We start from the raw sequence: 22,658 nt of genomic DNA, 5'->3' as shown, positions 1-22,658 counted from the left end.
CAAAACAGTTTCTCTCCACTTCTGGAAACATCCAGAGCTAAATAAAGCATAAACTGAGCTTTAATCTCATGAAGAAAGAGGTTTAAATGCAAAATTGAAAACAATAGCTTATCGTACTGGTGACATTCTCATTATATAAATTCCAAAAAAGTGATTTAATTGAAAGGAGCTGAAAAAAAAAAAACAATGGTTTGTAAACCTAAATAACTATAAATAATATATTTTCCAACCTTGCATACCACCCACAGTATAAAAATAAATTCAGCAGAACACATGACCGCATGGACTAATGGATAAGGCGTCTGACTTCGGGTCAGAAGATAGAGGGTTCAAGTCCCTTTGTGGTCGTTTTTTGCCAATTGTCACACAATTCAGGTTTCCATTCAGAATGGAAGCAGGCTCTTCCAATACTCTTATAGCCATCATGTTCTCATTCCTAATTAATAAAAAAGTGGAGTACATACTGCACAGTCATTTAGATTGCATCTTCAGTCTAAAATCTAGTGCATTTAAGTGGCATTAAAAAGTGCTTCTATGTACACGCACTGAATATGTACTAGGTTTGCAGAATTTTGACTTCACAGAATGGGTTTTTAGCTCAAGTGTGTGTAGATGAACTGCAAGGTGTGTAAGTATGTGTTCATGGAGTGCTTCAAGTGTAAAATCTGTATGATTTGTGCAGTTAAAGTGCTAATTTTGCCTACGAGAAAGAAAAGAACTACAGAAGAATTATAAAGGATTGGCACTTTGGCTGCCTTTGCTGATGACACAGTTGGCTAAATTGTAAAGCACTGGTCTATTAAGTTGCAGAGTGTGGTTGAACTTGGTTAGTAGACTTGGTACCTGTTTCTGTGTCCTGCTGAAGACAAGGACGGCTTGATACCACTGTCAAAGCCCAGTTTATTAAGAAAAGCATCCATGGAAGAAGAAGTGTTGATTCGAAAATGGTTCTCCTCCAATTTCTCTCCACTTGCTAGAAATACAGAGTCTCCATTATAGCACACAACAGAGTGTTAAAGTCGGGGATGGAAGAGCATGAAAATGGGAAGTTTACTTATGGAGAGAACTGAGAAATATCCTGTGTGCAGACACCAGTGTAGGACGATTGAATACATTTAAATAATGCCTCTAGATTACTGGCATTTATCTGTGCCTCAGTGGCCTAATGGATAAGGCACTAGCCTCCTAAGCCAGCGATTGTGGGTTCGAGTCCCGTCTGAGGTGCAAACCAATGTTCACTCTTACTTTTCCAGAAAAATAAATATATTTATTACATGCTTCCTCTCAGATGTTTATGAGGTATTAGGAACTTTGAAATGGTACCATTTTACTTCTGTACTCTTCAGAGTCATGTTGATGTTCTGAAACTACAAAGTCGATTTTTAAACACCTATCTTTGTCAGATGCATTTTTGACCCGGCAGAAGATATTCCTTTGGAAAAAATGATTTGAATTGGATTGGTGTAACTGTTGTTTCTAGAGGTGGTGAAAGGCTTTCAGGCACTTGAATAGGGCAAGTCAGGATTCATGAAACGTATACAACCTTTGAGTGTGTGTAAATTGGAATATCCAGGAAGGAGCAGTTTGTACTACTTTCAAAAAAGTTTCTCTCCACTTCTGGAAACATCCAGAGCTATATAAAGCAGAAACTGAGCTTTAATCTCATGAAGAAAGAGGTTTAAATGCAAAAATGAAAACAATAGCTTATCGTACTGGTGACATTCTCATTATATAAATTCCAAAAAAGTGATTTAATTGAAAGGAGCTGAAAAAAACCCACAATGGTTTGTAAACCTAAATAACTATAAATAATATATTTTCCAACCTCGCATACCACCTACAGTATAAAAAAAAAGCAGCAGGACACATGACCGCGTGGACTAATGGATAAGGCGTCTGACTTTGGATCAGAAGATTGAGGGTTCGAGTCCCTTCGTGGTCGGTTTTTGCCAATTGTCACTCAATTCAAGTTTCCATTCAGAATGGAAGCAGGCTCTTCCAATGCTCTTATAGCCATAATGTTCTCATTCCTAATTAATAAAAAAGTGGAGTACATACTGCACATTCATTTAGATTGCATCTTCAGTCTAAAATCTAGTGCATTTAAGTGGCAATAAAAAGTGCTTCTATGTACACGCACTGAATATGTACTAGGTTTGCAGAATTTTGACTTCACAGAATGGGTTTTTAGCTCAAGAGTGTGTAGATGAACTGCAAGGTGTGTAAGTATGTGTTCATGGAGTGCTTCAAGTGTAAAATCTGTATGATTTGTGCAGTTAAAGTGCTAATTTTGCCTACGAGAAAGAAAAGTACTACAGAAGAATTATAAAGGATTGGCACATTGGCTGCCTTTGCTGATGACACAGTTGGCTAATTTGTAAAGCACTGGTCTATTAAGTTGCAGAGTGTGGTTGAACTTGGTTAGTAGACTTGGTGCCTGTTTCTGTGTCCTGCTGAAGACAAGGACGGCTTGATACCACTGTCAAAGCCCAGTTTATTAAGAAAAGCATCCATGGAAGAAGAAGTGTTGATTCGAAAATGGTTCTCCTCCAATTTCTCTCCACTTGCTAGAAATACAGAGTCTCCACTATAGCACACAACTGAGTGTTAAAGTCGGGGATGGAAGAGGATGAAAATGGGAAGTTTACTTATGGAGAGAACTGAGAAATGTCCTGTGTGCAGACACCAGTGTTGGACGAATGAATTCATTTAAATAATGCCTCTAGATTGCTAGTATTTGTCTGTGCCTCAGTGGCCTAATGGATAAGGCACTGGCCTCCTAAGCCAGGGATTGTGGGTTCGAGTCCCATCTGAAGTGCAAACCAATGTCCACTCTTACTTTTCAAGAAAAATAAATATATTTATTACATGCTTCCTCTCAGAAGCTTATGAGGTATTAGGAACGTTGAAATGGTACCATTTTACTTCTGTACTCGTCAGAGTCATGTTGATGTTCTGAAACTACAAAGTCGATTTTTGAAACACCTGTCTTTGTCAGATGCATTTTTGACCCGGCAGAAGATATTCCTTTGGAAAAAATTATTTGAATTGGATTGGTGTAACTGTTGTTCCTAGAGGTGGTGAAAGGCTTTCAGCTACTTAAATAGGGCAAGCCGGGTTTCATGAAACGTATACAGCCTTTGAGTGTGTGTAAATTGGAATAGCCAGGAAGGAGCAGTTTGTACTACTTTCAAAACAGTTTCTCTCCACTTCTGGAAACATCCAGAGCTAAATAAAGCATAAACTGAGCTTTAATCTCATGAAGAAAGAGGTTTAAATGCAAAAATGAAAACAATAGCTTATCGTACTGGTGACATTCTCATTATATAAATTCCAAAAAAGTGATTTAATTGAAAGGAGCTGAAAAAAAACCCCAATGGTTTGTAAACCTAAATAACTATAAATAATATATTTTCCAACCTTGCATACCACCCACAGTATAAAAATAAATGCAGCAGGACACATGACCGCGTGGACTAATGGATAAGGCGTCTGACTTCGGGTCAGAAGATAGAAGGTTCGAGTCCCTTCGTGGTTGTTTTTTGCCAATTGTCACATAATTCAGGTTTCCATTCAGAATGGAAGCAGGCTCTTCCAATACTCTTATAGCCATCATGTTCTCAATCCTAATTAATAAAAAAGTGGAGTACATACTGCACAGTCATTTAGATTGCATCTTCAGTCTAAAATCTAGTGCATTTAAGTGGCATTAAAAAGTGCTTCTATGTACACGCACTGAATATGTACTAGGTTTGCAGAATTTTGACTTCACAGAATGGGTTTTGAGCTCAAGTGTGTGTAGATGAACTGCAAGGTGTGTAAGTAAGTGTTCATGGAGTGCTTCAAGTGTAAAATCTGTATGATTTGTGCAGTTAAAGTGCTAATTTTGTCTACGAGAAAGAAAAGTACTACAGAAGAATTATAAAGGATTGGCACATTGTCTGCCTTTGCTGATGACACAGTTGGCTAATTTGTGAAACACTGGTCTATTAAGTTGCAGAGGGTGGTTGAACTTGGTTAGTAGACTTGGTACCTGTTTCTGTGTCCTGCTGAAGACAAGGGCGGCTTGATACCACTGTCAAAGCCCAGTTTATTGAGAAAAGCATCCATGGAAGAAGAAGTGTTGATTCGAAAATGGTTCTCCTCCAATTTCTCTCCACTTGCTAGAAATACAGAGTCTCCATTATAGCACAGAACAGAGTGTTAAATTCGGGGATGGAAGAGGATGAAAATGGGAAGTTTACTTATGGAGAGAACTGAGAAATGTCCTGTGTGCAGACACCAGTGTTGGACGAATGAATACATTTAAATAATGCCTCTAGATTGCTGGTATTTGTCTGTGCCTCAGTGGCCTAATGGATAAGGCACTGGCCTCCTAAGCCAGGGATTGTGGGTTTGAGTCCCATCTGAGGTGCAAACCAATGTCCACTCTTACTTTTCCAGAAAAATAAATATATTTATTACATGCTTCCTCTCAGAAGCTTATGAGGTATTAGGAACGTTGAAATGGTACCATTTTACTTCTGTACTCGTCAGAGTCATGTTGATGTTCTGGAACTACAAAGTCGATTTTTGAAACACCTGTCTTTGTCAGATGCATTTTTGACCCGGCAGAAGATATTCCTTTGGAAAAAATTATTTGAATTGGATTGGTGTAACTGTTGTTCCTAGAGGTGGTGAAAGGCTTTCAGCTACTTAAATAGGGCAAGCCGGGTTTCATGAAACGTATACAGCCTTTGAGTGTGTGTAAATTGGAATAGCCAGGAAGGAGCAGTTTGTACTACTTTCAAAACAGTTTCTCTCCACTTCTGGAAACATCCAGAGCTAAATAAAGCATAAACTGAGCTTTAATCTCATGAAGAAAGAGGTTTAAATGCAAAAATGAAAACAATAGCTTATCGTACTGGTGACATTCTCATTATATAAATTCCAAAAAAGTGATTTAATTGAAAGGAGCTGAAAAAAACCCACAATGGTTTGTAAACCTAAATAACTATAAATAATATATTTTCCAACCTTGCATACCACCTACAGTATAAAAATAAATGCAGCAGAACACATGACCGCGTGGACTAATGGATAAGGCGTCTGACTTCGGGTCAGAAGATAGAGGGTTCGAGTCCCTTCGTGGTTGTGTTTTGCCAATTGTCACACAATTCAGGTTTCCATTCAGAATGGAAGCAGGCTCTTCCAATACTCTTATAGCCATCATGTTCTCATTCCTAATTAATAAAAAAGTGGAGTACATACTGCACAGTCATTTAGATTGCATCTTCAGTCTAAAATCTAGTGCATTTAAGTGGCATTAAAAAGTGCTTCTATGTACACGCACTGAATATGTACTAGGTTTGCAGAATTTTGACTTCACAGAATGGGTTTTTAGCTCAAGTGTGTGTAGATGAACTGCAAGGTGTGTAAGTATGTGTTCATGGAGTGCTTCAAGTGTAAAATCTGTATGATTTGTGCAGTTAAAGTGCTAATTTTGCCTACGAGAAAGAAAAGTACTACAGAAGAATTATAAAGGATTGGCACTTTGGCTGCCTTTGCTGATGACACAGTTGGCTAAATTGTAAAGCACTGGTCTATTAAGTTGCAGAGTGTGGTTGAACTTGGTTAGTAGACTTGGTACCTGTTTCTGTGTCCTGCTGAAGACAAGGACGGCTTGATACCACTGTCAAAGCCCAGTTTATTAAGAAAAGCATCCATGGAAGAAGAAGTGTTGATTCGAAAATGGTTCTCCTCCAATTTCTCTCCACTTGCTAGAAATACAGAGTCTCCATTATAGCACACAACAGAGTGTTAAAGTCGGGGATGGAAGAGCATGAAAATGGGAAGTTTACTTATGGAGAGAACTGAGAAATATCCTGTGTGCAGACACCAGTGTAGGACGATTGACTACATTTAAATAATGCCTCTAGATTGCTGGCATTTATCTGTGCCTCAGTGGCCTAATGGATAAGGCACTAGCCTCCTAAGCCAGCGATTGTGGGTTCGAGTCCCGTCTGAGGTGCAAACCAATGTTCACTCTTACTTTTCCAGAAAAATAAATATATTTATTACATGCTTCCTCTCAGATGTTTAGAAGGTATTAGGAACTTTGAAATGGTACCATTTTACTTCTGTACTCTTCAGAGTCATGTTGATGTTCTGAAACTACAAAGTCGATTTTTAAAGACCTATCTTTGTCAGATGCATTTTTGACCCGGCAGAAGATATTCCATTGGAAAAAATGATTTGAATTGGATTGGTGTAACTGTTGTTTCTAGAGGTGGTGAAAGGCTTTCAGGCACTTGAATAGGGCAAGTCAGGATTCATGAAACGTATACAACCTTTGAGTGTGTGTAAATTGGAATATCCAGGAAGGAGCAGTTTGTACTACTTTCAAAAAAGTTTGTCTCCACTTCTGGAAACATCCAGAGCTATATAAAGCATAAACTGAGCTTTAATCTCATGAAGAAAGAGGTTTAAATGCAAAAATGAAAACAATAGCTTATCGTACTGGTGACATTCTCATTATATAAATTCCAAAAAAGTGATTTAATTGAAAGGAGCTGAAAAAAACCCACAATGGTTTGTAAACCTAAATAACTATAAATAATATATTTTCCAACCTTGCATACCACCTACAGTATAAAAATAAAAGCAGCAGGACACATGACCGCGTGGACTAATGGATAAGGCGTCTGACTTCGGATCAGAAGATAGAGGGTTCCAGTCCCTTCGTGGTCGGTTTTTGCCAATTGTCACTCAATTCAGGTTTCCATTCAGAATGGAAGCAGGCTCTTCCAATGCTCTTATAGCCATAATGTTCTCATTCCTAATTAATAAAAAAGTGGAGTACATACTGCACATTCATTTAGATTGCATCTTCAGTCTAAAATCTAGTGCATTTAAGTGGCAATAAAAAGTGCTTCTATGTACACGTACTGAATATGTACTAGGTTTGCAGAATTTTGACTTCACAGAATGGGTTTTTAGCTCAAGAGTGTGTAGATGAACTGCAAGGTGTGTAAGTATGTGTTCATGGAGTGCTTCAAGTGTAAAATCTGTATGATTTGTGCAGTTAAAGTGCTAATTTTGCCTACGAGAAAGAAAAGTACTACAGAAGAATTATAAAGGATTGGCACATTGGCTGCCTTTGCTGATGACACAGTTGGCTAATTTGTAAAGCACTGGTCTATTAAGTTGCAGAGTGTGGTTGAACTTGGTTAGTAGACTTGGTGCCTGTTTCTGTGTCCTGCTGAAGACAAGGACGGCTTGATACCACTGTCAAAGCCCAGTTTATTAAGAAAAGCATCCATGGAAGAAGAAGTGTTGATTCGAAAATGGTTCTCCTCCAATTTCTCTCCACTTGCTAGAAATACAGAGTCTCCACTATAGCACACAACTGAGTGTTAAAGTCGGGGATGGAAGAGGATGAAAATGGGAAGTTTACTTATGGAGAGAACTGAGAAATGTCCTGTGTGCAGACACCAGTGTTGGACGAATGAATTCATTTAAATAATGCCTCTAGATTGCTAGTATTTGTCTGTGCCTCAGTGGCCTAATGGATAAGGCACTGGCCTCCTAAGCCAGGGATTGTGGGTTCGAGTCCCATCTGAGGTGCAAACCAATGTCCACTCTTACTTTTCAAGAAAAATAAATATATTTATTACATGCTTCCTCCCAGAAGCTTATGAGGTATTAGGAACGTTGAAATGGTACCATTTTACTTCTGTACTCGTCAGAGTCATGTTGATGTTCTGAAACTACAAAGTCGATTTTTGAAACACCTGTCTTTGTCAGATGCATTTTTGACCCGGCAGAAGATATTCCTTTGGAAAAAATTATTTGAATTGGATTGGTGTAACTGTTGTTCCTAGAGGTGGTGAAAGGCTTTCAGCTACTTAAATAGGGCAAGCCGGGTTTCATGAAACGTATACAGCCTTTGAGTGTGTGTAAATTGGAATAGCCAGGAAGGAGCAGTTTGTACTACTTTCAAAACAGTTTCTCTCCACTTCTGGAAACATCCAGAGCTAAATAAAGCATAAACTGAGCTTTAATCTCATGAAGAAAGAGGTTTAAATGCAAAAATGAAAACAATAGCTTATCGTACTGGTGACATTCTCATTATATAAATTCCAAAAAAGTGATTTAATTGAAAGGAGCGGAAAAAAAAACCCAATGGTTTGTAAACCTAAATAACTATAAATATTATATTTTCCAACCTTGCATACCACCCACAGTATAAAAATAAATGCAGCAGGACACATGACCGCGTGGACTAATGGATAAGGCGTCTGACTTCGGGTCAGAAGATAGAAGGTTCGAGTCCCTTCGTGGTTGTTTTTTGCCAATTGTCACATAATTCAGGTTTCCATTCAGAATGGAAGCAGGCTCTTCCAATACTCTTATAGCCATCATGTTCTCAATCCTAATTAATAAAAAAGTGGAGTACATACTGCACAGTCATTTAGATTGCATCTTCAGTCTAAAATCTAGTGCATTTAAGTGGCATTAAAAAGTGCTTCTATGTACACGCACTGAATATGTACTAGGTTTGCAGAATTTTGACTTCACAGAATGGGTTTTGAGCTCAAGTGTGTGTAGATGAACTGCAAGGTGTGTAAGTAAGTGTTCATGGAGTGCTTCAAGTGTAAAATCTGTATGATTTGTGCAGTTAAAGTGCTAATTTTGTCTACGAGAAAGAAAAGTACTACAGAAGAATTATAAAGGATTGGCACATTGTCTGCCTTTGCTGATGACACAGTTGGCTAATTTGTAAAACACTGGTCTATTAAGTTGCAGAGGGTGGTTGAACTTGGTTAGTAGACTTGGTACCTGTTTCTGTGTCCTGCTGAAGACAAGGGCGGCTTGATACCACTGTCAAAGCCCAGTTTATTGAGAAAAGCATCCATGGAAGAAGAAGTGTTGATTCGAAAATGGTTCTCCTCCAATTTCTCTCCACTTGCTAGAAATACAGAGTCTCCATTATAGCACAGAACAGAGTGTTAAATTCGGGGATGGAAGAGGATGAAAATGGGAAGTTTACTTATGGAGAGAACTGAGAAATGTCCTGTGTGCAGACACCAGTGTTGGACGAATGAATACATTTAAATAATGCCTCTAGATTGCTGGTATTTGTCTGTGCCTCAGTGGCCTAATGGATAAGGCACTGGCCTCCTAAGCCAGGGATTGTGGGTTTGAGTCCCATCTGAGGTGCAAACCAATGTCCACTCTTACTTTTCCAGAAAAATAAATATATTTATTACATGCTTCCTCTCAGAAGCTTATGAGGTATTAGGAACGTTGAAATGGTACCATTTTACTTCTGTACTCGTCAGAGTCATGTTGATGTTCTGGAACTACAAAGTCGATTTTTGAAACACCTGTCTTTGTCAGATGCATTTTTGACCCGGCAGAAGATATTCCTTTGGAAAAAATTATTTGAATTGGATTGGTGTAACTGTTGTTCCTAGAGGTGGTGAAAGGCTTTCAGCTACTTAAATAGGGCAAGCCGGGTTTCATGAAACGTATACAGCCTTTGAGTGTGTGTAAATTGGAATAGCCAGGAAGGAGCAGTTTGTACTACTTTCAAAACAGTTTCTCTCCACTTCTGGAAACATCCAGAGCTAAATAAAGCATAAACTGAGCTTTAATCTCATGAAGAAAGAGGTTTAAATGCAAAATTGAAAACAATAGCTTATCGTACTGGTGACATTCTCATTATATAAATTCCAAAAAAGTGATTTAATTGAAAGGAGCTGAAAAAAAAAAAACAATGGTTTGTAAACCTAAATAACTATAAATAATATATTTTCCAACCTTGCATACCACCCACAGTATAAAAATAAAAGCAGCAGGACACATGACCGCGTGGACTAATGGATAAGGCGTCTGACTTCGGATCAGAAGATAGAGGGTTCCAGTCCCTTCGTGGTTGGTTTTTGCCAATTGTCACTCAATTCAGGTTTCCATTCAGAATGGAAGCAGGCTCTTCCAATGCTCTTATAGCCATAATGTTCTCATTCCTAATTAATAAAAAAGTGGAGTACATACTGCACATTCATTTAGATTGCATCTTCAGTCTAAAATCTAGTGCATTTAAGTGGCAATAAAAAGTGCTTCTATGTACACGCACTGAATATGTACTAGGTTTGCAGAATTTTGACTTCACAGAATGGGTTTTTAGCTCAAGAGTGTGTAGATGAACTGCAAGGTGTGTAAGTATGTGTTCATGGAGTGCTTCAAGTGTAAAATCTGTATGATTTGTGCAGTTAAAGTGCTAATTTTGCCTACGAGAAAGAAAAGTACTACAGAAGAATTATAAAGGATTGGCACATTGGCTGCCTTTGCTGATGACACAGTTGGCTAATTTGTAAAGCACTGGTCTATTAAGTTGCAGAGTGTGGTTGAACTTGGTTAGTAGACTTGGTGCCTGTTTCTGTGTCCTGCTGAAGACAAGGACGGCTTGATACCACTGTCAAAGCCCAGTTTATTAAGAAAAGCATCCATGGAAGAAGAAGTGTTGATTCGAAAATGGTTCTCCTCCAATTTCTCTCCACTTGCTAGAAATACAGAGTCTCCACTATAGCACACAACTGAGTGTTAAAGTCGGGGATGGAAGAGGATGAAAATGGGAAGTTTACTTATGGAGAGAACTGAGAAATGTCCTGTGTGCAGACACCAGTGTTGGACGAATGAATTCATTTAAATAATGCCTCTAGATTGCTAGTATTTGTCTGTGCCTCAGTGGCCTAATGGATAAGGCACTGGCCTCCTAAGCCAGGGATTGTGGGTTCGAGTCCCATCTGAGGTGCAAACCAATGTCCACTCTTACTTTTCAAGAAAAATAAATATATTTATTACATGCTTCCTCTCAGAAGCTTATGAGGTATTAGGAACGTTGAAATGGTACCATTTTACTTCTGTACTCGTCAGAGTCATGTTGATGTTCTGAAACTACAAAGTCGATTTTTGAAACACCTGTCTTTGTCAGATGCATTTTTGACCCGGCAGAAGATATTCCTTTGGAAAAAATTATTTGAATTGGATTGGTGTAACTGTTGTTCCTAGAGGTGGTGAAAGGCTTTCAGCTACTTAAATAGGGCAAGCCGGGTTTCATGAAACGTATACAGCCTTTGAGTGTGTGTAAATTGGAATAGCCAGGAAGGAGCAGTTTGTACTACTTTCAAAACAGTTTCTCTCCACTTCTGGAAACATCCAGAGCTAAATAAAGCATAAACTGAGCTTTAATCTCATGAAGAAAGAGGTTTAAATGCAAAAATGAAAACAATAGCTTATCGTACTGGTGACATTCTCATTATATAAATTCCAAAAAAGTGATTTAATTGAAAGGAGCTGAAAAAAAACCCCAATGGTTTGTAAACCTAAATAACTATAAATAATATATTTTCCAACCTTGCATACCACCCACAGTATAAAAATAAATGCAGCAGGACACATGACCGCGTGGACTAATGGATAAGGCGTCTGACTTCGGGTCAGAAGATAGAAGGTTCGAGTCCCTTCGTGGTTGTTTTTTGCCAATTGTCACATAATTCAGGTTTCCATTCAGAATGGAAGCAGGCTCTTCCAATACTCTTATAGCCATCATGTTCTCAATCCTAATTAATAAAAAAGTGGAGTACATACTGCACAGTCATTTAGATTGCATCTTCAGTCTAAAATCTAGTGCATTTAAGTGGCATTAAAAAGTGCTTCTATGTACACACACTGAATATGTACTAGGTTTGCAGAATTTTGACTTCACAGAATGGGTTTTGAGCTCAAGTGTGTGTAGATGAACTGCAAGGTGTGTAAGTAAGTGTTCATGGAGTGCTTCAAGTGTAAAATCTGTATGATTTGTGCAGTTAAAGTGCTAATTTTGTCTACGAGAAAGAAAAGTACTACAGAAGAATTATAAAGGATTGGCACATTGTCTGCCTTTGCTGATGACACAGTTGGCTAATTTGTAAAACACTGGTCTATTAAGTTGCAGAGGGTGGTTGAACTTGGTTAGTAGACTTGGTACCTGTTTCTGTGTCCTGCTGAAGACAAGGGCGGCTTGATACCACTGTCAAAGCCCAGTTTATTGAGAAAAGCATCCATGGAAGAAGAAGTGTTGATTCGAAAATGGTTCTCCTCCAATTTCTCTCCACTTGCTAGAAATACAGAGTCTCCATTATAGCACAGAACAGAGTGTTAAATTCGGGGATGGAAGAGGATGAAAATGGGAAGTTTACTTATGGAGAGAACTGAGAAATGTCCTGTGTGCAGACACCAGTGTTGGACGAATGAATACATTTAAATAATGCCTCTAGATTGCTGGTATTTGTCTGTGCCTCAGTGGCCTAATGGATAAGGCACTGGCCTCCTAAGCCAGGGATTGTGGGTTTGAGTCCCATCTGAGGTGCAAACCAATGTCCACTCTTACTTTTCCAGAAAAATAAATATATTTATTACATGCTTCCTCTCAGAAGCTTATGAGGTATTAGGAACGTTGAAATGGTACCATTTTACTTCTGTACTCGTCAGAGTCATGTTGATGTTCTGGAACTACAAAGTCGATTTTTGAAACACCTGTCTTTGTCAGATGCATTTTTGACCCGGCAGAAGATATTCCTTTGGAAAAAATTATTTGAATTGGATTGGTGTAACTGTTGTTCCTAGAGGTGGTGAAAGGCTTTCAGCTACTTAAATAGGGCAAGCCGGGTTTCATGAAACGTATACAGCCTTTGAGTGTGTGTAAATTGGAATAGCCAGGAAGGAGCAGTTTGTACTACTTTCAAAACAGTTTCTCTCCACTTCTGGAAACATCCAGAGCTAAATAAAGCATAAACTGAGCTTTAATCTCATGAAGAAAGAGGTTTAAATGCAAAATTGAAAACAATAGCTTATCGTACTGGTGACATTCTCATTATATAAATTCCAAAAAAGTGATTTAATTGAAAGGAGCTGAAAAAAAAAAAACAATGGTTTGTAAACCTAAATAACTATAAATAATATATTTTCCAACCTTGCATACCACCCACAGTATAAAAATAAATTCAGCAGAACACATGACCGCATGGACTAATGGATAAGGCGTCTGACTTCGGGTCAGAAGATAGAGGGTTCAAGTCCCTTTGTGGTCGTTTTTTGCCAATTGTCACACAATTCAGGTTTCCATTCAGAATGGAAGCAGGCTCTTCCAATACTCTTATAGCCATCATGTTCTCATTCCTAATTAATAAAAAAGTGGAGTACATACTGCACAGTCATTTAGATTGCATCTTCAGTCTAAAATCTAGTGCATTTAAGTGGCATTAAAAAGTGCTTCTATGTACACGCACTGAATATGTACTAGGTTTGCAGAATTTTGACTTCACAGAATGGGTTTTTAGCTCAAGTGTGTGTAGATGAACTGCAAGGTGTGTAAGTATGTGTTCATGGAGTGCTTCAAGTGTAAAATCTGTATGATTTGTGCAGTTAAAGTGCTAATTTTGCCTACGAGAAAGAAAAGTACTACAGAAGAATTATAAAGGATTGGCACTTTGGCTGCCTTTGCTGATGACACAGTTGGCTAAATTGTAAAGCACTGGTCTATTAAGTTGCAGAGTGTGGTTGAACTTGGTTAGTAGACTTGGTACCTGTTTCTGTGTCCTGCTGAAGACAAGGACGGCTTGATACCACTGTCAAAGCCCAGTTTATTAAGAAAAGCATCCATGGAAGAAGAAGTGTTGATTCGAAAATGGTTCTCCTCCAATTTCTCTCCACTTGCTAGAAATACAGAGTCTCCATTATAGCACACAACAGAGTGTTAAAGTCGGGGATGGAAGAGCATGAAAATGGGAAGTTTACTTATGGAGAGAACTGAGAAATATCCTGTGTGCAGACACCAGTGTAGGACGATTGAATACATTTAAATAATGCCTCTAGATTACTGGCATTTATCTGTGCCTCAGTGGCCTAATGGATAAGGCACTAGCCTCCTAAGTCAGCGATTGTGGGTTCGAGTCCCGTCTGAGGTGCAAACCAATGTTCACTCTTACTTTTCCAGAAAAATAAATATATTTATTACATGCTTCCTCTCAGATGTTTATGAGGTATTAGGAACTTTGAAATGGTACCATTTTACTTCTGTACTCTTCAGAGTCATGTTGATGTTCTGAAACTACAAAGTCGATTTTTAAACACCTATCTTTGTCAGATGCATTTTTGACCCGGCAGAAGATATTCCTTTGGAAAAAATGATTTGAATTGGATTGGTGTAACTGTTGTTTCTAGAGGTGGTGAAAGGCTTTCAGGCACTTGAATAGGGCAAGTCAGGATTCATGAAACGTATACAACCTTTGAGTGTGTGTAAATTGGAATATCCAGGAAGGAGCAGTTTGTACTACTTTCAAAAAAGTTTCTCTCCACTTCTGGAAACATCCAGAGCTATATAAAGCAGAAACTGAGCTTTAATCTCATGAAGAAAGAGGTTTAAATGCAAAAATGAAAACAATAGCTTATCGTACTGGTGACATTCTCATTATATAAATTCCAAAAAAGTGATTTAATTGAAAGGAGCTGAAAAAAACCCACAATGGTTTGTAAACCTAAATAACTATAAATAATATATTTTCCAACCTCGCATACCACCTACAGTATAAAAAAAAAAGCAGCAGGACACATGACCGCGTGGACTAATGGATAAGGCGTCTGACTTTGGATCAGAAGATTGAGGGTTCGAGTCCCTTCGTGGTCGGTTTTTGCCAATTGTCACTCAATTCAAGTTTCCATTCAGAATGGAAGCAGGCTCTTCCAATGCTCTTATAGCCATAATGTTCTCATTCCTAATTAATAAAAAAGTGGAGTACATACTGCACATTCATTTAGATTGCATCTTCAGTCTAAAATCTAGTGCATTTAAGTGGCATTAAAAAGTGCTTCTATGTACACGCACTGAATATGTACTAGGTTTGCAGAATTTTGACTTCACAGAATGGGTTTTTAGCTCAAGTGTGTGTAGATGAACTGCAAGGTGTGTAAGTATGTGTTCATGGAGTGCTTCAAGTGTAAAATCTGTATGATTTGTGCAGTTAAAGTGCTAATTTTGCCTACGAGAAAGAAAAGTACTACAGAAGAATTATAAAGGATTGGCACTTTGGCTGCCTTTGCTGATGACACAGTTGGCTAAATTGTAAAGCACTGGTCTATTAAGTTGCAGAGTGTGGTTGAACTTGGTTAGTAGACTTGGTACCTGTTTCTGTGTCCTGCTGAAGACAAGGACGGCTTGATACCACTGTCAAAGCCCAGTTTATTAAGAAAAGCATCCATGGAAGAAGAAGTGTTGATTCGAAAATGGTTCTCCTCCAATTTCTCTCCACTTGCTAGAAATACAGAGTCTCCATTATAGCACACAACAGAGTGTTAAAGTCGGGGATGGAAGAGCATGAAAATGGGAAGTTTACTTATGGAGAGAACTGAGAAATATCCTGTGTGCAGACACCAGTGTAGGACGATTGAATACATTTAAATAATGCCTCTAGATTACTGGCATTTATCTGTGCCTCAGTGGCCTAATGGATAAGGCACTAGCCTCCTAAGCCAGCGATTGTGGGTTCGAGTCCCGTCTGAGGTGCAAACCAATGTTCACTCTTACTTTTCCAGAAAAATAAATATATTTATTACATGCTTCCTCTCAGATGTTTATGAGGTATTAGGAACTTTGAAATGGTACCATTTTACTTCTGTACTCTTCAGAGTCATGTTGATGTTCTGAAACTACAAAGTCGATTTTTAAACACCTATCTTTGTCAGATGCATTTTTGACCCGGCAGAAGATATTCCTTTGGAAAAAATGATTTGAATTGGATTGGTGTAACTGTTGTTTCTAGAGGTGGTGAAAGGCTTTCAGGCACTTGAATAGGGCAAGTCAGGATTCATGAAACGTATACAACCTTTGAGTGTGTGTAAATTGGAATATCCAGGAAGGAGCAGTTTGTACTACTTTCAAAAAAGTTTCTCTCCACTTCTGGAAACATCCAGAGCTATATAAAGCAGAAACTGAGCTTTAATCTCATGAAGAAAGAGGTTTAAATGCAAAAATGAAAACAATAGCTTATCGTACTGGTGACATTCTCATTATATAAATTCCAAAAAAGTGATTTAATTGAAAGGAGCTGAAAAAAACCCACAATGGTTTGTAAACCTAAATAACTATAAATAATATATTTTCCAACCTCGCATACCACCTACAGTATAAAAAAAAAAGCAGCAGGACACATGACCGCGTGGACTAATGGATAAGGCGTCTGACTTTGGATCAGAAGATTGAGGGTTCGAGTCCCTTCGTGGTCGGTTTTTGCCAATTGTCACTCAATTCAAGTTTCCATTCAGAATGGAAGCAGGCTCTTCCAATGCTCTTATAGCCATAATGTTCTCATTCCTAATTAATAAAAAAGTGGAGTACATACTGCACATTCATTTAGATTGCATCTTCAGTCTAAAATCTAGTGCATTTAAGTGGCATTAAAAAGTGCTTCTATGTACACGCACTGAATATGTACTAGGTTTGCAGAATTTTGACTTCACAGAATGGGTTTTTAGCTCAAGTGTGTGTAGATGAACTGCAAGGTGTGTAAGTATGTGTTCATGGAGTGCTTCAAGTGTAAAATCTGTATGATTTGTGCAGTTAAAGTGCTAATTTTGCCTACGAGAAAGAAAAGTACTACAGAAGAATTATAAAGGATTGGCACTTTGGCTGCCTTTGCTGATGACACAGTTGGCTAAATTGTAAAGCACTGGTCTATTAAGTTGCAGAGTGTGGTTGAACTTGGTTAGTAGACTTGGTACCTGTTTCTGTGTCCTGCTGAAGACAAGGACGGCTTGATACCACTGTCAAAGCCCAGTTTATTAAGAAAAGCATCCATGGAAGAAGAAGTGTTGATTCGAAAATGGTTCTCCTCCAATTTCTCTCCACTTGCTAGAAATACAGAGTCTCCATTATAGCACACAACAGAGTGTTAAAGTCGGGGATGGAAGAGCATGAAAATGGGAAGTTTACTTATGGAGAGAACTGAGAAATATCCTGTGTGCAGACACCAGTGTAGGACGATTGAATACATTTAAATAATGCCTCTAGATTACTGGCATTTATCTGTGCCTCAGTGGCCTAATGGATAAGGCACTAGCCTCCTAAGCCAGCGATTGTGGGTTCGAGTCCCGTCTGAGGTGCAAACCAATGTTCACTCTTACTTTTCCAGAAAAATAAATATATTTATTACATGCTTCCTCTCAGATGTTTATGAGGTATTAGGAACTTTGAAATGGTACCATTTTACTTCTGTACTCTTCAGAGTCATGTTGATGTTCTGAAACTACAAAGTCGATTTTTAAACACCTATCTTTGTCAGATGCATTTTTGACCCGGCAGAAGATATTCCTTTGGAAAAAATGATTTGAATTGGATTGGTGTAACTGTTGTTTCTAGAGGTGGTGAAAGGCTTTCAGGCACTTGAATAGGGCAAGTCAGGATTCATGAAACGTATACAACCTTTGAGTGTGTGTAAATTGGAATATCCAGGAAGGAGCAGTTTGTACTACTTTCAAAAAAGTTTCTCTCCACTTCTGGAAACATCCAGAGCTATATAAAGCAGAAACTGAGCTTTAATCTCATGAAGAAAGAGGTTTAAATGCAAAAATGAAAACAATAGCTTATCGTACTGGTGACATTCTCATTATATAAATTCCAAAAAAGTGATTTAATTGAAAGGAGCTGAAAAAAACCCACAATGGTTTGTAAACCTAAATAACTATAAATAATATATTTTCCAACCTCGCATACCACCTACAGTATAAAAATAAAAGCAGCGACACATGACCGCGTGGACTAATGGATAAGGCGTCTGACTTTGGATCAGAAGATTGAGGGTTCGAGTCCCTTCGTGGTCGGTTTTTGCCAATTGTCACTCAATTCAAGTTTCCATTCAGAATGGAAGCAGGCTCTTCCAATGCTCTTATAGCCATAATGTTCTCATTCCTAATTAATAAAAAAGTGGAGTACATACTGCACATTCATTTAGATTGCATCTTCAGTCTAAAATCTAGTGCATTTAAGTGGCATTAAAAAGTGCTTCTATGTACACGCACTGAATATGTACTAGGTTTGCAGAATTTTGACTTCACAGAATGGGTTTTTAGCTCAAGTGTGTGTAGATGAACTGCAAGGTGTGTAAGTATGTGTTCATGGGGTGCTTCAAGTGTAAAATCTGTATGATTTGTGCAGTTAAAGTGCTAATTTTGCCTACGAGAAAGAAAAGTACTACAGAAGAATTATAAAGGATTGGCACTTTGGCTGCCTTTGCTGATGACACAGTTGGCTAAATTGTAAAGCACTGGTCTATTAAGTTGCAGAGTGTGGTTGAACTTGGTTAGTAGACTTGGTACCTGTTTCTGTGTCCTGCTGAAGACAAGGACGGCTTGATACCACTGTCAAAGCCCAGTTTATTAAGAAAAGCATCCATGGAAGAAGAAGTGTTGATTCGAAAATGGTTCTCCTCCATTTTCTCTCCACTTGCTAGAAATACAGAGTCTCCATTATAGCACACAACAGAGTGTTAAAGTCGGGGATGGAAGAGCATGAAAATGGGAAGTTTACTTATGGAGAGAACTGAGAAATATCCTGTGTGCAGACACCAGTGTAGGACGATTGAATACATTTAAATAATGCCTCTAGATTGCTGGCATTTATCTGTGCCTCAGTGGCCTAATGGATAAGGCACTAGCCTCCTAAGCCAGCGATTGTGGGTTCGAGTCCCGTCTGAGGTGCAAACCAATGTTCACTCTTACTTTTCCAGAAAAATAAATATATTTATTACATGCTTCCTCTCAGATGTTTATGAGGTATTAGGAACTTTGAAATGGTACCATTTTACTTCTGCACTCTTCAGAGTCATGTTGATGTTCTGAAACTACAAAGTCGATTTTTAAACACCTATCTTTGTCAGATGCATTTTTGACCCGGCAGAAGATATTCCTTTGGAAAAAATGATTTGAATTGGATTGGTGTAACTGTTGTTTCTAGAGGTGGTGAAAGGCTTTCAGGCACTTGAATAGGGCAAGTCAGGATTCATGAAACGTATACAACCTTTGAGTGTGTGTAAATTGGAATATCCAGGAAGGAGCAGTTTGTACTACTTTCAAAAAAGTTTCTCTCCACTTCTGGAAACATCCAGAGCTATATAAAGCAGAAACTGAGCTTTAATCTCATAAAGAAAGAGGTTTAAATGCAAAAATGAAAACAATAGCTTATCGTACTGGTGACATTCTCATTATATAAATTCCAAAAAAGTGATTTAATTGAAAGGAGCTGAAAAAAACCCACAATGGTTTGTAAACCTAAATAACTATAAATAATATATTTTCCAACCTCGCATACCACCTACAGTATAAAAATAAAAGCAGCAGGACACATGACCGCGTGGACTAATGGATAAGGCGTCTGACTTTGGATCAGAAGATTGAGGGTTCGAGTCCATTCGTGGTCGGTTTTTGCCAATTGTCACTCAATTCAAGTTTCCATTCAGAATGGAAGCAGGCTCTTCCAATGCTCTTATAGCCATAATGTTCTCATTCCTAATTAATAAAAAAGTGGAGTACATACTGCACATTCATTTAGATTGCATCTTCAGTCTAAAATCTAGTGCATTTAAGTGGCATTAAAAAGTGCTTCTATGTACACGCACTGAATATGTACTAGGTTTGCAGAATTTTGACTTCACAGAATGGGTTTTTAGCTCAAGAGTGTGTAGATGAACTGCAAGGTGTGTAAGTATGTGTTCATGGAGTGCTTCAAGTGTAAAATCTGTATGATTTGTGCAGTTAAAGTGCTAATTTTGCCTACGAGAAAGAAAAGTACTACAGAAGAATTATAAAGGATTGGCACATTGGCTGCCTTTGCTGATGACACAGTTGGCTAATTTGTAAAGCACTGGTCTATTAAGTTGCAGAGTGTGGTTGAACTTGGTTAGTAGACTTGGTGCCTGTTTCTGTGTCCTGCTGAAGACAAATACGGCTTGATACCACTGTCAAAGCCCAGTTTATTAAGAAAAGCATCCATGGAAGAAGAAGTGTTTATTCGAAAATGGTTCTCCTCCAATTTCTCTCCACTTGCTAGAAATACAGAGTCTCCACTATAGCACACAACTGAGTGTTAAAGTCGGGGATGGAAGAGGATGAAAATGGGAAGTTTACTTATGGAGAGAACTGAGAAATGTCCTGTGTGCAGACACCAGTGTTGGACGAATGAATTCATTTAAATAATGCCTCTAGATTGCTGGTATTTGTCTGTGCCTCAGTGGCCTTATGGATAAGGCACTGGCCTCCTAAGCCAGGGATTGTGGGTTTGAGTCCCATCTGAGGTGCAAACCAATGTCCACTCTTACTTTTCCAGAAAAATAAATATATTTATTGCATGCTTCCTCTCAGAAGCTTATGAGGTATTAGGAACGTTGAAATGGTACCATTTTACTTCTGTACTCGTCAGAGTCATGTTGATGTTCTGGAACTACAAAGTCGATTTTTGAAACACCTGTCTTTGTCAGATGCATTTTTGACCCGGCAGAAGATATTCCTTTGGAAAAAATTATTTGAATTGGATTGGTGTAACTGTTGTTCCTAGAGGTGGTGAAAGGCTTTCAGCTACTTAAATAGGGCAAGCCGGGTTTCATGAAACGTATACAGCCTTTGAGTGTGTGTAAATTGGAATAGCCAGGAAGGAGCAGTTTGTACTACTTTCAAAACAGTTTCTCTCCACTTCTGAAAACATCCAGAACTAAATAAAGCATAAACTGAGCTTTAATCTCATGAAGAAAGAGGTTTAAATGCAAAAATGAAAACAATAGCTTATCGTACTGGTGACATTCTCATTATATAAATTCCAAAAAAGTGATTTAATTGAAAGGAGCTGAAAAAAACCCCCAATGGTTTGTAAACCTAAATAACTATAAATAATATATTTTCCAACCTTGCATACCACCCACAGTATAAAAATAAATGCAGCAGAACACATGACCGCGTGGACTAATGGATAAGGCGTCTGACTTCGGGTCAGAAGATAGAGGGTTCGAGTCCATTCGTGGTCGTTTTTTGCCAATTGTCACACAATTCAGGTTTCCATTCAGAATGGAAGCAGGCTCTTCCAATACTCTTATAGCCATCATGTTCTCATTCCTAATTAATAAAAAAGTGGAGTACATACTGCACAGTCATTTAGATTGCATCTTCAGTCTAAAATCTAGTGCATTTAAGTGGCATTAAAAAGTGCTTCTATGTACACGCACTGAATATGTACTAGGTTTGCAGAATTTTGACTTCACAGAATGGGTTTTTAGCTCAAGTGTGTGTAGATGAACTGCAAGGTGTGTAAGTATGTGTTCATGGAGTGCTTCAAGTGTAAAATCTGTATGATTTGTGCAGTTAAAGTGCTAATTTTGCCTACGAGAAAGAAAAGTACTACAGAAGAATTATAAAGGATTGGCACTTTGGCTGCCTTTGCTGATGACACAGTTGGCTAAATTGTAAAGCACTGGTCTATTAAGTTGCAGAGTGTGGTTGAACTTGGTTAGTAGACTTGGTACCTGTTTCTGTGTCCTGCTGAAGACAAGGACGGCTTGATACCACTGTCAAAGCCCAGTTTATTAAGAAAAGCATCCATGGAAGAAGAAGTGTTGATTCGAAAATGGTTCTCCTCCAATTTCTCTCCACTTGCTAGAAATACAGAGTCTCCATTATAGCACACAACAGAGTGTTAAAGTCGGGGATGGAAGAGCATGAAAATGGGAAGTTTACTTATGGAGAGAACTGAGAAATATCCTGTGTGCAGACACCAGTGTAGGACGATTGAATACATTTAAATAATGCCTCTAGATTGCTGGCATTTATCTGTGCCTCAGGGGCCTAATGGATAAGGCACTAGCCTCCTAAGCCAGCGATTGTGGGTTCGAGTCCCGTCTGAGGTGCAAACCAATGTTCACTCTTACTTTTCCAGAAAAATAAATATATTTATTACATGCTTCCTCTCAGATGTTTATGAGGTATTAGGAACTTTGAAATGGTACCATTTTACTTCTGTACTCTTCAGAGTCATGTTGATGTTCTGAAACTACAAAGTCGATTTTTAAAGACCTATCTTTGTCAGATGCATTTTTGACCCGGCAGAAGATATTCCTTTGGAAAAAATGATTTGAATTGGATTGGTGTAACTGTTGTTTCTAGAGGTGGTGAAAGGCTTTCAGGCACTTGAATAGGGCAAGTCAGGATTCATGAAACGTATACAACCTTTGAGTGTGTGTAAATTGGAATATCCAGGAAGGAGCAGTTTGTACTACTTTCAAAAAAGTTTGTCTCCACTTCTGGAAACATCCAGAGCTATATAAAGCATAAACTGAGCTTTAATCTCATGAAGAAAGAGGTTTAAATGCAAAAATGAAAACAATAGCTTATCGTACTGGTGACATTCTCATTATATAAATTCCAAAAAAGTGATTTAATTGAAAGGAGCTGAAAAAAACCCACAATGGTTTGTAAACCTAAATAACTATAAATAATATATTTTCCAACCTTGCATACCACCTACAGTATAAAAATAAAAGCAGCAGGACACATGACCGCGTGGACTAATGGATAAGGCGTCTGACTTCGGATCAGAAGAT

General features: G+C 38.3%; 15 non-coding genes across 15 annotated transcripts; all 15 read left to right on the top strand.

The window, feature by feature from the left end:
- Window positions 1–1,151: 1,151 nt before the first annotated feature.
- TRNAR-CCU (transfer RNA arginine (anticodon CCU)) lies at window positions 1,152–1,224 on the top strand. Its single transcript has one exon. It is a non-coding gene; the product is annotated as a tRNA-Arg (tRNA).
- Window positions 1,225–1,869: 645 nt separating this feature from the next.
- TRNAQ-UUG (transfer RNA glutamine (anticodon UUG)) lies at window positions 1,870–1,942 on the top strand. The gene has a single exon. It is a non-coding gene; the product is annotated as a tRNA-Gln (tRNA).
- Window positions 1,943–2,745: 803 nt separating this feature from the next.
- TRNAR-CCU (transfer RNA arginine (anticodon CCU)) lies at window positions 2,746–2,818 on the top strand. Its single transcript has one exon. It is a non-coding gene; the product is annotated as a tRNA-Arg (tRNA).
- Window positions 2,819–4,341: 1,523 nt separating this feature from the next.
- Window positions 4,342–4,414, top strand: TRNAR-CCU (transfer RNA arginine (anticodon CCU)). Its single transcript has one exon. It is a non-coding gene; the product is annotated as a tRNA-Arg (tRNA).
- Window positions 4,415–5,937: 1,523 nt separating this feature from the next.
- TRNAR-CCU (transfer RNA arginine (anticodon CCU)) lies at window positions 5,938–6,010 on the top strand. The gene has a single exon. It is a non-coding gene; the product is annotated as a tRNA-Arg (tRNA).
- A 1,522-nt stretch (window positions 6,011–7,532) lies between these two features.
- TRNAR-CCU (transfer RNA arginine (anticodon CCU)) lies at window positions 7,533–7,605 on the top strand. Its single transcript has one exon. It is a non-coding gene; the product is annotated as a tRNA-Arg (tRNA).
- A 1,523-nt stretch (window positions 7,606–9,128) lies between these two features.
- On the top strand, window positions 9,129–9,201 carry TRNAR-CCU (transfer RNA arginine (anticodon CCU)). The gene has a single exon. It is a non-coding gene; the product is annotated as a tRNA-Arg (tRNA).
- A 1,524-nt stretch (window positions 9,202–10,725) lies between these two features.
- Window positions 10,726–10,798, top strand: TRNAR-CCU (transfer RNA arginine (anticodon CCU)). Its single transcript has one exon. It is a non-coding gene; the product is annotated as a tRNA-Arg (tRNA).
- A 1,523-nt stretch (window positions 10,799–12,321) lies between these two features.
- TRNAR-CCU (transfer RNA arginine (anticodon CCU)) lies at window positions 12,322–12,394 on the top strand. Its single transcript has one exon. It is a non-coding gene; the product is annotated as a tRNA-Arg (tRNA).
- A 2,243-nt stretch (window positions 12,395–14,637) lies between these two features.
- TRNAQ-UUG (transfer RNA glutamine (anticodon UUG)) lies at window positions 14,638–14,710 on the top strand. Its single transcript has one exon. It is a non-coding gene; the product is annotated as a tRNA-Gln (tRNA).
- Window positions 14,711–15,513: 803 nt separating this feature from the next.
- Window positions 15,514–15,586, top strand: TRNAR-CCU (transfer RNA arginine (anticodon CCU)). The gene has a single exon. It is a non-coding gene; the product is annotated as a tRNA-Arg (tRNA).
- Window positions 15,587–16,232: 646 nt separating this feature from the next.
- TRNAQ-UUG (transfer RNA glutamine (anticodon UUG)) lies at window positions 16,233–16,305 on the top strand. The gene has a single exon. It is a non-coding gene; the product is annotated as a tRNA-Gln (tRNA).
- Window positions 16,306–17,108: 803 nt separating this feature from the next.
- TRNAR-CCU (transfer RNA arginine (anticodon CCU)) lies at window positions 17,109–17,181 on the top strand. The gene has a single exon. It is a non-coding gene; the product is annotated as a tRNA-Arg (tRNA).
- A 644-nt stretch (window positions 17,182–17,825) lies between these two features.
- TRNAQ-UUG (transfer RNA glutamine (anticodon UUG)) lies at window positions 17,826–17,898 on the top strand. Its single transcript has one exon. It is a non-coding gene; the product is annotated as a tRNA-Gln (tRNA).
- Window positions 17,899–18,701: 803 nt separating this feature from the next.
- On the top strand, window positions 18,702–18,774 carry TRNAR-CCU (transfer RNA arginine (anticodon CCU)). Its single transcript has one exon. It is a non-coding gene; the product is annotated as a tRNA-Arg (tRNA).
- The last annotated feature ends 3,884 nt before the right edge of the window (window positions 18,775–22,658 follow it).

Source organism: Lissotriton helveticus, chromosome 5_1 (assembly GCF_964261635.1).
Source record: "Lissotriton helveticus chromosome 5_1, aLisHel1.1, whole genome shotgun sequence".
NCBI classification, from domain to species: Eukaryota; Metazoa; Chordata; class Amphibia; order Caudata; family Salamandridae; genus Lissotriton; species Lissotriton helveticus.
Note: the sequence above shows the minus strand (reverse complement) of the source record. Positions and strands in the feature narration are given on the sequence as shown.